At 37.3% G+C, this 13,792-nt stretch overlaps 1 protein-coding gene across 3 annotated transcripts in view; it reads right to left on the reverse strand.

Annotated features, from left to right (window-relative positions):
• FILIP1 (filamin A interacting protein 1) overlaps positions 1 to 13,792 on the reverse strand; it is a 134,996-nt gene that overhangs the window by 95,476 nt on the left and 25,728 nt on the right. The window contains exon 1 of one of the 3 annotated variants that reach the window (XM_083829929.1): positions 8,816 to 9,340. The exons of 1 other annotated variant lie outside the window; for it this stretch is intronic. The gene's annotated coding sequence lies outside the window, so the exon portion shown is untranslated. Of the gene's footprint in view, positions 1 to 8,815; positions 9,341 to 13,792 lie in introns of those variants that run through there. One more of the 3 variants, XM_083829932.1, reaches the window with a different exon arrangement.

The raw sequence follows: 13,792 nt of genomic DNA on the forward strand, positions 1-13,792 counted from the left end.
AGTAGTGGCCTGCAGAATTGGTGTTCCTGCCCTGCTTATTTCTTAAGAAGCTGCTACAAACTGTTATTACATTCAGGGTATTTACTGGACACTTTCATAGATTATTCAGTTTATTCCTGATACATTCCTGTGTTTCCTTTGTACTACTGGAGCTAAGGAGAAACTTACTACACTGTCCATAGCTAGCTTCACAGATTTTTCTGGTACTTCAGTTCTCAGAGAACCATGGCGCTATAGGTGATGTGGCTCATAGCAGGGACTGAGCAGGGACAAGAAATCGGTATTACTGCTGGGAATTTGTTTTTCCAGAACCAGGCAACTTTCACATTCACAGAGCGGGCCCTGACCATGTCCTCCTGAGCCCTCTCACGTACCACAACAATCCCGTCCTGCATTTCCATTTACAAATAGATCAATTCTGTCTCAAGGCTATTGACATTGTAGCCCCTCCATCTTTTTCATAAAAGCTCTTCCAAAATCACAGAATCATAGAATCATAGGATCATAGGATCACAGGATGGCTTGGGTTGGAAGGGACTTATGGACCAACTAACTCCAACTCACCTGCCACAGGCACAGATGCCACCCGCTAGATCAAGTTGGCCAAGGCCCTATCCAGGCTGGCCTTGAACACCTCCAGGGATGGGGCATCCACAGTTTCTCTGGGCAATCTGTGCCAGTGCCTCACTACCCCAGTGAGTGAAGAATTTCTTCCCAGTGCATAATCTAAATCTATCCTCTTTTAGTTTAAGACAAAATAATGTTGTGGTTAGGAAAGTATTCTCTGAAAGTAGGAAAATCAGTTTAGTTAATTTTTTCTCCAACTCATAAACTATTAAAACCATTGGCCATATGGATTCAAGGCAGTGTAATTAAAGATGCTATTATCTGGTTAACATGATTTAGATGCCCTAAGCTTTAAAACATTACGCTTGCTGGCCTTGTGCTGAAGCACTTCTTGTCTGTCCTAATCCACTCTGGTGTCTTTCAGAACATGGTCCCATCTTCCTACATCACAGTAGCTTTCTCACTAACTTAACCCCTATGGTTGCATTTGGGCAGCCTGTATTTAAGAAGCTCCAAGGGTAATATGTATGACCTCTATGTGTGCATGTGATATTAGCTCAAGTTCTTCTCTGTAGCAAGTGCTGAGTTTGCTCTAGCCAAACACGGTGGGATCCAAGACCTCTGTACAACACTGGCAGTGAGAATTCCCTTGGCTTTTTCCACTCGTCTCTACTGATGACGGCAAAATTCTAGTTACAGCATCCAGTTTTAGGAATATTACTTGCTGATCCCCCTAAAGAGAAACAGAATACCTGTTTCTAGGTATGAGAAAGGTACCATAGGTGTGAGAAATCCTGTATGGTAAGACTGCCTGTCCCACCCCTTTGAGTTCCACAAGACCACTGCTTTGCCTTTGCTTTATGCTACAGTAACCACCACCAGGTAAATCGAGATGCTTCCACAACTAAGAGATTTTCTAGACCAAAAAGAGCCTAAGCTCTTCCCAGGTTAACCAGAAGTCCACCTAGGAATCTTGTTTGCCATAAGTGTATCGCTCTGTGTTCCTGATTAGGATACAATTGGAAAGAGGTTTTCAGTAAGAAAAGTGAACTCAACAGCTGGCGGCAGTCTCCAGGGTTTCCTTCCTCAAAATCTCTGTTTTCCTTCCTTATTTGCTTATTCTTTACTATCTCTATGCCAGTCTTTCAGTTTATTGGACTAGCTGAAAACATAATGATGAAGTACACTTGACATTTTTTCAGAATTCATTTGCAGAAAGGTGTCATCTTAATAGCATAATTCTAAATGTTCGGCTTTGAAACAGAATGTGTCATGGAGAAGGAGGAGGGTGTACATTTTAATAGCTGATATAAACTAGGGTAGCAAATTACAAATGAGATTTTTGGTTCTTATTATGCTTATTTAAGGATATACCACAGCAAACGTAACAAAAACAAAACAAAACAAACAAAAAACAACAGATATTTCATCTTCTGCAATTCTGAAAGTGTCAACCAAAGGACCATGATTTATGTTATTTTCAACCATCTCTCCAGTCATCTTGTATTACAGCACATGGATATGACTACAGTGATTATCATCACCAGCAAAATATTACTCAGCTAGCCATGTTCAAAACTTTGTGAACCAAACAGGACATGAGACCTGAAAGCACTTAAGATAACTGAAAATAATCAAAGCCCTGAGCAATCTGATCAAACTCTACAACTAGCCCCGCTTTGAGTGAGACTGGATGGCCTCTGGCATTCCCTTACACTTAAATTCTGGTCCTGGAATCCCGTTAAGTGGCAGCTCCCATTCAGAGGACACTCAGCTGTGACTCCATCTTTTACTCTTTGCAATGTGATATCTCTTGTCACTTGGATTTCATTTTTTTCGTTTCTGCCACTCAAAGCAACAGTGGTTCCCACTGCCAGCTGCCTCATACCAACATGGTTTCCCTGGCACTCAGAAGGTCTGGTGCCATGTGTGTCCCTCTGTGCAGAAGGGACATCTTGTTCTGCGCTGTTTGACATGCTTGAGGGCATCTAGCATGGTCATGGTTCCCTTCCTTCTGCCTACTACCCAAAATCAAAAATCAGAATGTCAATTTTTCTCTTTTTTTTAAACCAGATTGAGGAATTGAAATCCTTATCTACTGAAATACTATTCAGGTTTCTTTTATCATGTGGAATAATAAAAGTGGGAAAATTGAGATATAACAGAAGACCTCCTGTAAACTTTACCTTAAAATTTAGATCCAAAATGGTTTGTGATTAAACATGTGGGACAAGTGAGATTTTGGGAGTAATTATGAATCACAGGCAAAGGATTTGAATAGGCTTAGCATGATAAGTATATGCTTAATTTTTTTATTATTACTTTTGTCAGCTCAACACTGAACCAATCATGGTTAGCCACGTGTGTCTTGCCACCCTTTCATGTATGTTCTTGCTTACGGTTTTTAAATGAGTATTTTTTCCAAGAATCTGAATTATGTATTTTAAAAGTAAGAATGTACTTTGAGTAACATAACCGGGTAGTATGAAGCTTTATGAATAACCTATCTACTATTTTCACAAATTTGAACTAGAGGATAAATCGTGTATGTTTTCTTTAGTGTATATTTGTTGTCACAGTAACTGTAATTTTCCCAATAAATGGAAATTGCATCGTTTCCTTAAGCATTCAGGTTATTGCACTGAAATAGCATCATGAACTCACCACCACTTCTCCCTTCCTGTTGTCTGGCTAGATCTCATTTAGTTACAGGAACAGGCACTAAAACAGGTTAGTTTAGATATGTGTGCATTAGAAAGCTTGAAGCAAGCCTGCTTAGCCCCATTACATCCTATGACTCATGCATGTGTGGGAAAGACCTTATTTTCACAGAGATCTCTTAGATAAACAAGGCAAGTTGGCAGCAGTTCGATTACACTGATGTTAAGAGTCTCCTGCTTTCCGTTGCATTCATTTGGTTTATATTTTCTGAAAAATGCAAGCAGTCTGATAAACTCTAATGAAAATTCTTTTACCAAGGACACATGACCTTTCATTTTCCTTTACTTTTTTTTTTTTAAAGAAGCAGCCTTAAAACCAGTTCCTAAAAATTCCCTATTATTACAGTAAAATCCACTTTTTCTCAGTTTTTGAAAGTTCGTTAGTGAAGCTGTAGCTCTTGCTGTCCACAGCCATAATGCACTAGTTAGATAACTCCCCGCACCTCCCCAACATATAAGCCCCTCTGGACTTCAGATAGAAAGCGGATTTAGCTTCCAAAATATTACTTTTGCATATGCACTGGAAAAATTTTTTGAACAACATAAATCACAAAACATTATACTCTTTGACACCATTTCCCCAAAAAGGAAAAGCAAAGAAAGCAATCCTTACTGTATTAAAGAGCTGTTAAAGTATATAAATCAAACTCAAAACGTTTTTTTGCTAATCCAGTGAGGTGTTTGCTCTTTTTCTGAAACCCCACTGCTTTCTATCTGGATGAGTCTATTCACATAATAAATGATCAAGATTTTAATTGCAGCTTTTTCATCTCTGAAATGAAACTTATTTGGACATCGTACAGCAATCTTTTAGATTCACACACCCCTTTGGTTGTGTCAGCTAACAGCAACTAGACGGGTTGCCCATTTAAGGGAAAAAGTACAGGCTCCAGCCCATTTCCCTGTACTTCGCATGTGTTTGTCCCACTCCTTCAGCAATGCATTCTCTAATGCCAAAAAACATTTCTGCTCTCACAAAAAGCATGCACATGTGCACACACATATGCACTTTTCTGATTAAGCTTCAGCTCTCGTAGAGCCATAAAATTAAGGATGTGGATGTTGGAATTCTTTTTTTTTTTTTTTTTCTATCATACCACATATAGTGATTTTCTATTAACTGGAAAGGAAGAAAAAAAGTAATGCTATTTCATTACCTCAATAACACCACTCTCTAAACAGCCCTGGATATATCATGTATTTTAACAGCTGTGTATCTTTAGAAGAATAATTCCAAAATAGCCCATAATTGTGCTTTTAGGATACATGCCTTTAATTGTAGGAATTGTTTCATTCTCTGTAATTGCAAAGTGTGTAAACCATTTTGGAGGCAATCACAATCTATGTAATTTTACATATCGCCTTTGCATCTAGCATTTGCATGCTTTACTTGGAGAAAGTATAAGCAGAATGAGAGTGATAGGGCAAAGCCATCTTCGATTAAAAAAAAAAAGAACACTATGTAATCATTAGAGCCATGATTTTCACAGATACATTAGGCATCATACAACCTGCAACATCAGAGACTCTCATAGCCTCTCCTCAACAGGAAACAGGTACAATTGTTCCTGTCCTTTGGATGCCAGTACCTCAAAGAATAATTAAAGGACTCTGCTAAAAATGCCTTTTTTTTTTTTTTCCTAGTAACACTAACTTTGTACAAATACTAGCTACTAAGTGAGAAAAAGAGAAGTTAAGAAATATTAATTATTAGATCCAGTATCAAAAATAACTTTTATGCCCTAGATAATTCTGACTTCTCATCTGTTTTACATGATAACTGACCTCTGAAATTTGCTGGCATTATGTATAAAATCAGGAAACAACCTTCAGCAGGAAACACTGACAGAAATTAAGAGAGAAAAAGCTAAAAAGAAAACCACCAGAATAAGATGGTGAAACCGAAAATTACAGGCACTTGTGCTTCTTACAAAGAAGCATTTAAACTTTTCTGTGTAGCAGATAACATTATCTTGTCACATGCACATTTTTCTCCTTCTTGATTTCAGTTCTTATCTCAGGTTTTAAATACTAAATATGTTTGTTGAAATAGGAAGTATCAGTAGATGGAATTCTTTCTAGTTTGTCTTGTTTCATATGGCTTCTTCAAACACATTATAGCTGTTTCTCCAAATGGCATTTCAGATATGCAGTAGGGCAAAATCCCTCCCCCAGATTCAGATTATGTATTAAAACAGTATGGCAAACTGCAACAGTAGCTCCTTGAGAAAGGAAGGGAAGAAACAGGAAATGAGAGAAAAAGTAAGATGTCTCTTGAGAAAAAAAAAAAAAAAAGGACATTAATATAGATGATCTCTTTTGGTAAATGCTCTTGAGGGGACTGGAAATTTGTCTATTAATTATTGAACACTAAGACCTGATCTTATTAAACTTTAAGGAAAACTCACTTTGAATTCAGTGGCATACACTTGGCCTCTGCCTCAGTGCAACTGTGAGGCACAATTTTAATTTATGCCTGGGGGCACAACAACTGAGTTAGATGAGATTAGCAAAAGCCTTAAATTAAGCACGTATGGAAATCTGTGCCAACAGAATTCCTATCAGCAGGAGGTTTACTGATACATTTGTATCAGTAAAAAGCTTTCAGTATGGAAACAACTACACTGGCAAAGTTGTGATCCAGAGGACCACAACAGGAGATGCTAGAAAACGTAGAGATTTTCTGACATACTTGTGCTTACTTTCAAACTGCCACCAGGAAACACAACTTCAGGAGTCCTACCTCGGTCAGCCTAGCTTGGTTTGTAGAGAAGTTTAGTCTTTATGTGACAGTAGCACCAGGTGCTACACTGAGAGGCACAATAGAGAATTTATTCACTAGATCAGTCTCAAGCTTACTGAAACCTGTGGCATAGATGATGGACCAGTTAACACCACAGTTGTGATTAATTGTCCACCAAATACAAGTGGGAGGAGTAAGGGTAAATCACAGCAGATACAGGCAGGGGCAGAACTGTGGTGAGCCTTGAAGATGAACTTCAGGTCTTTGAATCTGGCGTTAAAAAGAACCAGACGTTCTATAAAGAGATTGAAAGATGGGGGTGATGACAAGATACTCAGTTAAGATGATGACTTTAACTGTGACTAGATTGGCTAAAAGAGGTCATAAATTATAATATTGCTATAATGAAGGTGGAAGAATGAGCCACAGGCAGAGTCTGGAAGTGGATTCAGATTGGGAGGGATACACAGTCTTTAGCACCATGAATGGTATCATTCATTTTCCACAGCTATGGGAATATAAACAAAATCAAAATAATATAGAAGAGGGAAAATAAATGAGTGTGCTTGTCTTCCAATAAAATCTCTACAAAGGAGAATATTGCCAAAACCTAAATTACTTTTTGATTTGATATAAAATTGAGCTTGGTTTCACTGTAATCATTAGTAGAATTGGCTATTCTTCAAAAATGAAACCATCTGTTGAATAGCCACATTGCATATTCCACAGATCTGATTGGAAAATCTCAGAGCCTCTTTGTGGACACCTGTTGAGAAGAGTAATTTTAGCCTCCTTCTCCATTTTGAAATGGAGAGGAAGACAGATGTATGTAAAACCACAACTCCATGTGTTAGAGTTAGAAGTTGCTATCAGACTCTTCCAAAGTTTCTTCATTTGATAAAATTTTGAGGCTAATAAATTTCCCCTTTTCATTTAAAAGCTTTGCTAAGCAAAAATTCCACAAGAAAACTAAAATTTTTAAATTGTATATCATGCTGAGCAACAACTGAAACCAAAAAGCAGTTGGTAATTAGCATATTTTCCCACATTTTGTCATTCATATGTATTCAGAAGGTGAAGTTTGACATTTCTCCACAGTTTTTCTTATTTGTAAATTAATTCAATGAAAATAAGAAACAGTAACTTTCACTCTAATGTCAAGAAGACAAAAACTGTATAAATCATATTTTCTCAGCTTTATTTCTTATTGTACAGCTTTCTTATGAAAAAATAACTTTCTCAGGATATGTCTACATTAAAAAGTAATACCAAAGTTTCCTTTTGAGATTTAGACTTGGGATACCATAGTGCTGTAGTAATTCCACAGTAATCATTATCACATTAAATCATGGCCACCAAAAATATTCCTATTTAGTGCTTAAGTAGTATGCCGCTTGCTATGAAATAAAAAGCAAACTATATTACTTTTGCTTTTAAGAATTTTTCCCCATCCTAACACTTCATTTATCTTATTGTTTCAAAGGCAGTTACTTTCTCAGCCACCCGGTCAAAGTAGCTTCAGAGCATTTTGTTTCATCCAATCTGCAAGCATATCATTGCTAAGATGTGGTATTGATGTAATTTACATAGTATGCAGGGGTGAACCTAGAATGATTTAGCTAAAGCAAGACCTTCTCCGCTTCCTGAGGCAGTCCCTGAGTCCGCAGACTGAGTGTCAGTGTAGACAGTCAACATAGACTCAGTCAGTCCGTTCCTTAGGACAAATATTTTTCATCTGAGACAATTCTACATAAATCTGCACAGAGAATTTTTGCACGTGTTAAGTGCATTCTTTAAATCATTGCCTTCATAACTAAATTCATATTACAGATGAATTCATAATCAGTGCATCTTTTAAAAAATAATGGATAACAAATTTATTTTATTTGGAGAAAATGGGTTTAAAAGACCAAGGGAAATTCATTCCTCAATTGACCAAAGAGCCTTTGTTAGTTTAGACAAAGCAAATCATACTGAGCAATTACTCTCCTAAGTTATATGACCATTACAAGGCCATAGGTTATTCAAACAGATACACAGGCTTCTGCTGTGGTGTCACGGTAGAAGATCTGAGAACTTATTTCTCATTAATTTTGCTAAAAGGAACAAACACTTTAAAAACAATGACCCAGCTCAAGCACACCTGGATATAAGAAACATAAGGTCAGTTTTTAGGAAAGTTGCCTTATGCAGATTATGTAGCTAATCAATCAATCAGATTAATACTCTCTCGGTATAAATAATTACAAGAGGAAGAACCAAGAGCTACTGGAGTAGTACTAAAGGTACCAGGTGTGCCTGCACACTGAAAGTTATTAAGGACACAAAAAGTACAAATATGCTAGGTCACAAACTATGCAGTGAATTCAGTTACTGAACGGCTATTTCCTCTTACTTATCACACAGGCTGTCACTGTTTTTTAATAGCTGCTAAACTATCACTGGTAAGGGGTGATATGTATTCTATTCTTAAATCTTCGTTTGTCTTCTGTCAGCATGTAAGCAGATATAAGCAAGATACATGTCAAAATCCACACACATTTTTTTTAACTATTACTACTAACTACTTGATTATGCTTGTTCTAAGAACTGAAAAAGTTATTTGAGCAACGTTTTTCAGTGATGAAGGCATTAAACTAAACATCCAAGATGTTTATCCCAGCTTTTATCTACTAAAGTTTGCAAATCATGCAGAAGATTGGTCATAGAAGGGAGCAGACAATAATCAGTAGCAAAGAAGCTCACTTGTAAAAAGAATTCATTAGAGTGGTTAGCTCAGTCTTACCTGTCAGCAAGAACTTGGGAATAGATCCTTTACACTGCCAGATCGCAGTAGCTTGTCCGACAGTACTACCACAGCAGTAGCCTGATCCAGCCCAGGAGAACACAAAGACAGAAACTTTTCCCACTTTTCAAGGTCTACCAACAGCTGAAGGAATGAAGGAAATAAGGTAGAGAACAGAGGACTGAGTCACTTCTCGCAGAAATCCCAGGCAGGAGAAGCAGGAGGTATACTCTGTCTGTGTCTCACCCAGACTTTTGTTTAAAAGTTTTTTCAACTGTTGCTAGGTGGTGTTAGGCTTTGGCAGTTTAGTTCTCAGATTGTATTTCCCCTCTTCTGGTCTCTTCACACAGTGTTACAGCAATGACTTTGTTGAGCTCAGCTCGCTTGTGCTATATTTAACCAGTGTTCTCAGCAAGTCAAGCCTGTCAACAGCTGAGAAGTTTGGAGCAGGCTTTGCTGAGTTCCTCAGCTGCTGAATTATCAGTGGATGTAGCACTGCACAGCCCAGCTACTACATTCACTGAAAAGATTGTGAGGAAACCGTCAAATCCTTTTAAGGGCTTCCAGTGACTTCACGGGAGTAATTACTATTTAAAGCACTAAGAACAAGATGTGTATTTAGGCATATATTTTAGACTGCTAGAGAAAGAATACTTGTGTTCACAGCAGATGAGTTCAATTATTTATACAGTGAGGATTTTCCTAGGACATGTAGGAAGTTTATAATTTGAAAGGTATGCATTTCACTTGAGGAAAAATTACACGTGGGGAGAACTTCTTGCAGCATAATTTTTACAGAGTTTAAATTTGTTAAGATGACACAGAGAAATTAATGAAAGGCTTAGGCTGGAAAGTTTTCAGTATGATGTTTATTCCAAAGACAACCTTCTTCCCCAGGACCAAGAGCTTCACTACTCTGTCTCTAACTCTCATTGAAGAAGAAAAGGAGAGCCACACAAACCTCGATTTGCCCGATATGAAGCAGGCAAGAACGAGTATTAGGAACACATCACTCAATACGTTGCATACGTTTTGGTGTATCCACGCTTGTTTCTGAATCTAATTATTGATGCTAATTCCAAGCCTTGTCTCCAAATCAACTGACCAGGAATATCATTGGGCAGTCTCAGACTCTGGAGTGAAGTTCTACCAAGTCATGGCAGAACAGCCCCTGTAAATGTCTCTGGCAAGGAATATTTCTTGCCCTAACAACTCTGTTCTGACCTGAGATGTGCTTCAGAGTGAAATGCAAAATGGGCCTCTTTTGGAAAGCTTTACCCCAGTGACAATTTGCCATATTCATTTAGGGTTAGATGAAGAGGCAAGAAAGAAAGAAGGAAAGAAAGAAGAAAGTAAAAAAACATTTTTAAAATTACACATCCATATTTGTACCTGGAGACATGCCATCTGTTCGGAGCAAAAGCAGGAGATTCACACTAGTCGTAACAATACCCTCTGGTGATGCTGGGTCACTGTGCAGATAGCAGGGGGGAAGCAGAGGGGTATCGTGCTCTTTGTGGTGATTTCAACATGTAGGATCCTAACTGGGCACAACTATGTGAGATGCCAAGGGGTGAGTACGAGCCCTCATGGGATGCAGCTGTAGGATTAGCTGTAGCTTGATGCTCTAAACCTGTCTCTGGAATGAGACAGGTTTACATTCTGCTTGAGCTGCGATATTTTCTAAACAAGGAAGGAACAGTGAAGGAAGACTTCCATTCCCAATGAGCTTATAAAAAGAACATGTAGTAAATACTAGGTATTATGTCACATAACTGATATTTAGACATTGATGGTAGATTTATAAATGTCCCAAACGCTTCCATTGTATCAAATACATTTTATTTTGGAGACCAAGTAATAAACACTAATTTCATGTTGTCTGTTCAAATATTTAACTTGGACAGAGTATCTAGAATGTACAAAAATATAAACACTTCTATTTTACAGAAACGGCTATTTGGAAGATTATTGTAGGAACAGATAATATATTGGCACAAAGCTTGGTGTTACATACTTCCACTTTGAACTGAAGTGAGTTATGTATATCCACATTCTAAAAAGACCATGTGATTTTGTTCCCTGGTACAAAATTGAGGTATTCCAAGCAGATGAGTAACTTTTTGACTATTCTGGCCTTAACTTCTTGCTCAAAGTTCAATATTAATAGTACTTTATCCATTCACCTACAACAAATTAGGCGAACAAAACAATTAACTAGGTTCATAAATCTCAGAGAAACTGAGTGATTCTCAACATTTCTCTCCCATTAGTTAGTGGCATATTCACTGAGTGGAAAACAATGCAACTTCTTAGGAGGCAATCTCTGCTGCCAGCCCTTGTGGGTGGGTTTCAACAGTGACCTGCTGATGCAAGTCTGCTCATTCTTCTGCACTTGCAATCATACTCGCCAGCTGTGCCCCATAAATATTTATCCTATAAAACAGTGGGAATTTCAGAAAAAAAATGGGGAAAACAGAAATCAAAGAAAATACAAGCACTTACAGCATAGATAACAGCGCAATTCCTGAAAGTGTAAAACTTCTAACTTTGTGTGGTATAAAAATGGTTCACATTTTCATGTGTACGTATGTATGTATTTTCCCTACTGCTTGGGGAGAAACTATAATTATAAAACATAGGTTGGGGAGGTTGGAGAATAGTAAGATAAGAAACTGAACCACAGAAGAGACTTTTTAGTTTGACATCCTACATGAGGTCTTAGTGTCAACATACAGCATCATCCCAAGGCCTAGTGACATCCTACAACTAAATCTAGAAAGTATGATATCTTCTAATTAAGCAGCCAGGATACTAGAGTCCAGTGTAAATACTCCCAAGAAAAATTTTAAAGGAAGACGAAGCTCTCAGCATTATTTCCATCAAAACACCAAAGGCCAGAGCCACGCAAGGCAAAAGGGACCGAATGAAGCCCTAGAGAGTGAAGACCAAGAGGTGCAGGATGTGTTGCCATCTTTGTAGATCATGTTAGTTACAGATATAGAAAAGGGATTGCCAATGTCCACACTGTCCTATTTCTCTGTACCAACTTCACTAGAAAACAGAAAAGAAAAAAAAAAAAAAGTCCTGAGCTGCTCTAGAGAAACCTGTGGTTTGAGGCAGAAATTACCAGCACAAAAAAACATGTTTTTTTTTATTGACAAGATCAAAACAGATGTCTTCTTCTGACCGTACCAGTCCCACCTGACTTGCAAATGTCTGTAAATAAGCTCCTTCTGGAAAATATACATTAGCATTACTATATAATTTTTATTTCAACTGTCCATCACTGCAGTGAATAACTGTATCTCATTCTCTAAAGCCACGGGGGAATCCAGAGTTAGTGCTTTATACTTTTTTTCTTTTCAAATATTGTACATCATAATTAACTGGCCCAACATACCAGAAACAAATTATCCAAGTGGGTTTAGAGTTTCTTCACTGTATGTTCGGAGAAGCTCTACTATGGGTAAAATTTTGTAAGAGCAACTACAGTCAGTTATTCATTACTTTGCTCCTTATTGAAGGATACTGAAGAGTACAGACGGCTCTTCACTGAAGGGTAAGGAGTCATTAGTATTTTAGTTTCTAAAAAAAATAATTTTTTATTTGCTTGAAGGGTCTTCTGTCATCTTGGTTTTATAAGACTTTTGTTCACTTCCATAAAAGCTGTATTATTTTAGATTGCACTGCTGCTTTTAGCTTTGTTTCGGCTTTACGGTGTAACTGGCAGGGAGGATGGTTGATCATATTTTGATTAACCTGATCTGGGCTGCATCCCCTCAGACCTATATTTTGAGAAGGCAAGGTATTTTTTTTCTGCTTTTCCAGATACTATTGTCACCTCATAAAACTGATATTGCTTTTTAGATATTAGATTTTCTATATCCTCAGTTCAAGCACCTGCTTTTTTAGAACCAAAGAGTAAAACATTTCTGCCACCTAGTTCATAGATTTCATTTAGTTGTCTATTTTATAATCTTGCCAAATTAATGAAACTAATAAAACTTTGTGATATTCCACAACTCAAATATTTTGCCAGATACATAAATTATTTTCCTAGGTGTAATTTAAAAGGGAATTGTGTAATTAACACTGTTATAAAGGCTTAAACCTTTTACTCCCTGATTTTTTTTGACATCTGCAAAACATATGCCATTAATCTTAATTTTATTCATTGTAAACACATCACATATATCTAAAAAATCAGTGACTTAAGATTCTTGCCACAGCCACACATTTCCAGGAACTCTTACTGGAGTTTTATAATCTTTTCTGTAATAGTTTTACATGCTTTATCAGTGAGATAAAAATAGGGTGTGTTTCATTTTGTTTTTTCATATGATGTCTTGATCTATATTTTTTTCTTCAGAAATAATTTCTTTTTAAACTATTTTAATGAAAGAAACATGTTAAAATGCTTGGGTATTTCAGTTGTTTTAAATTTGATATTTTTCCATTTTGCCAACAAAAATATCAGCATTTCATAAGTCTTCTCATAATGAAATAGGCATAATTCTGAGATGACTACAGACACACAACCACATCAAAAATGCCAAATGGCCCATCAGACTTAGAGGGGCACACCACTGTTTATGACAAATGACAGGAAAAAATAGTGATAAGATTAGTATCAGAATTGGACACTTGAGTCTGAAGCTCCAAAACCTGGCACTTGCTAACAGCTGGGTCAAATGGAGACAGCCTGAAGCGTAAGTCTGGAGGAAAGTGCCAAGTCAGGTCTCTGGAAATGGAGCAAATCATCTTATTTGCTCCACTTCCACACCCCAGGAGTGGTATGTAACTTGCTCAAAGACTATGATAAAAATGAGCTGAGCATGGATTAATTGCTTTTAAGGCCAGAATAAGCTACTTTGATAATCTAATATTGCCTCCTACACAGGAAAGGCAGGGGAATTTTCCTCAATCAAAGCAGCAACTTGCAGTGAATTAAAGCACATCCTTCAGAAAGATTAC

This window comes from Anser anser (assembly GCF_964211835.1).
Source record: "Anser anser genome assembly, chromosome: 3".
Taxonomy (NCBI): domain Eukaryota; kingdom Metazoa; phylum Chordata; class Aves; order Anseriformes; family Anatidae; genus Anser; species Anser anser.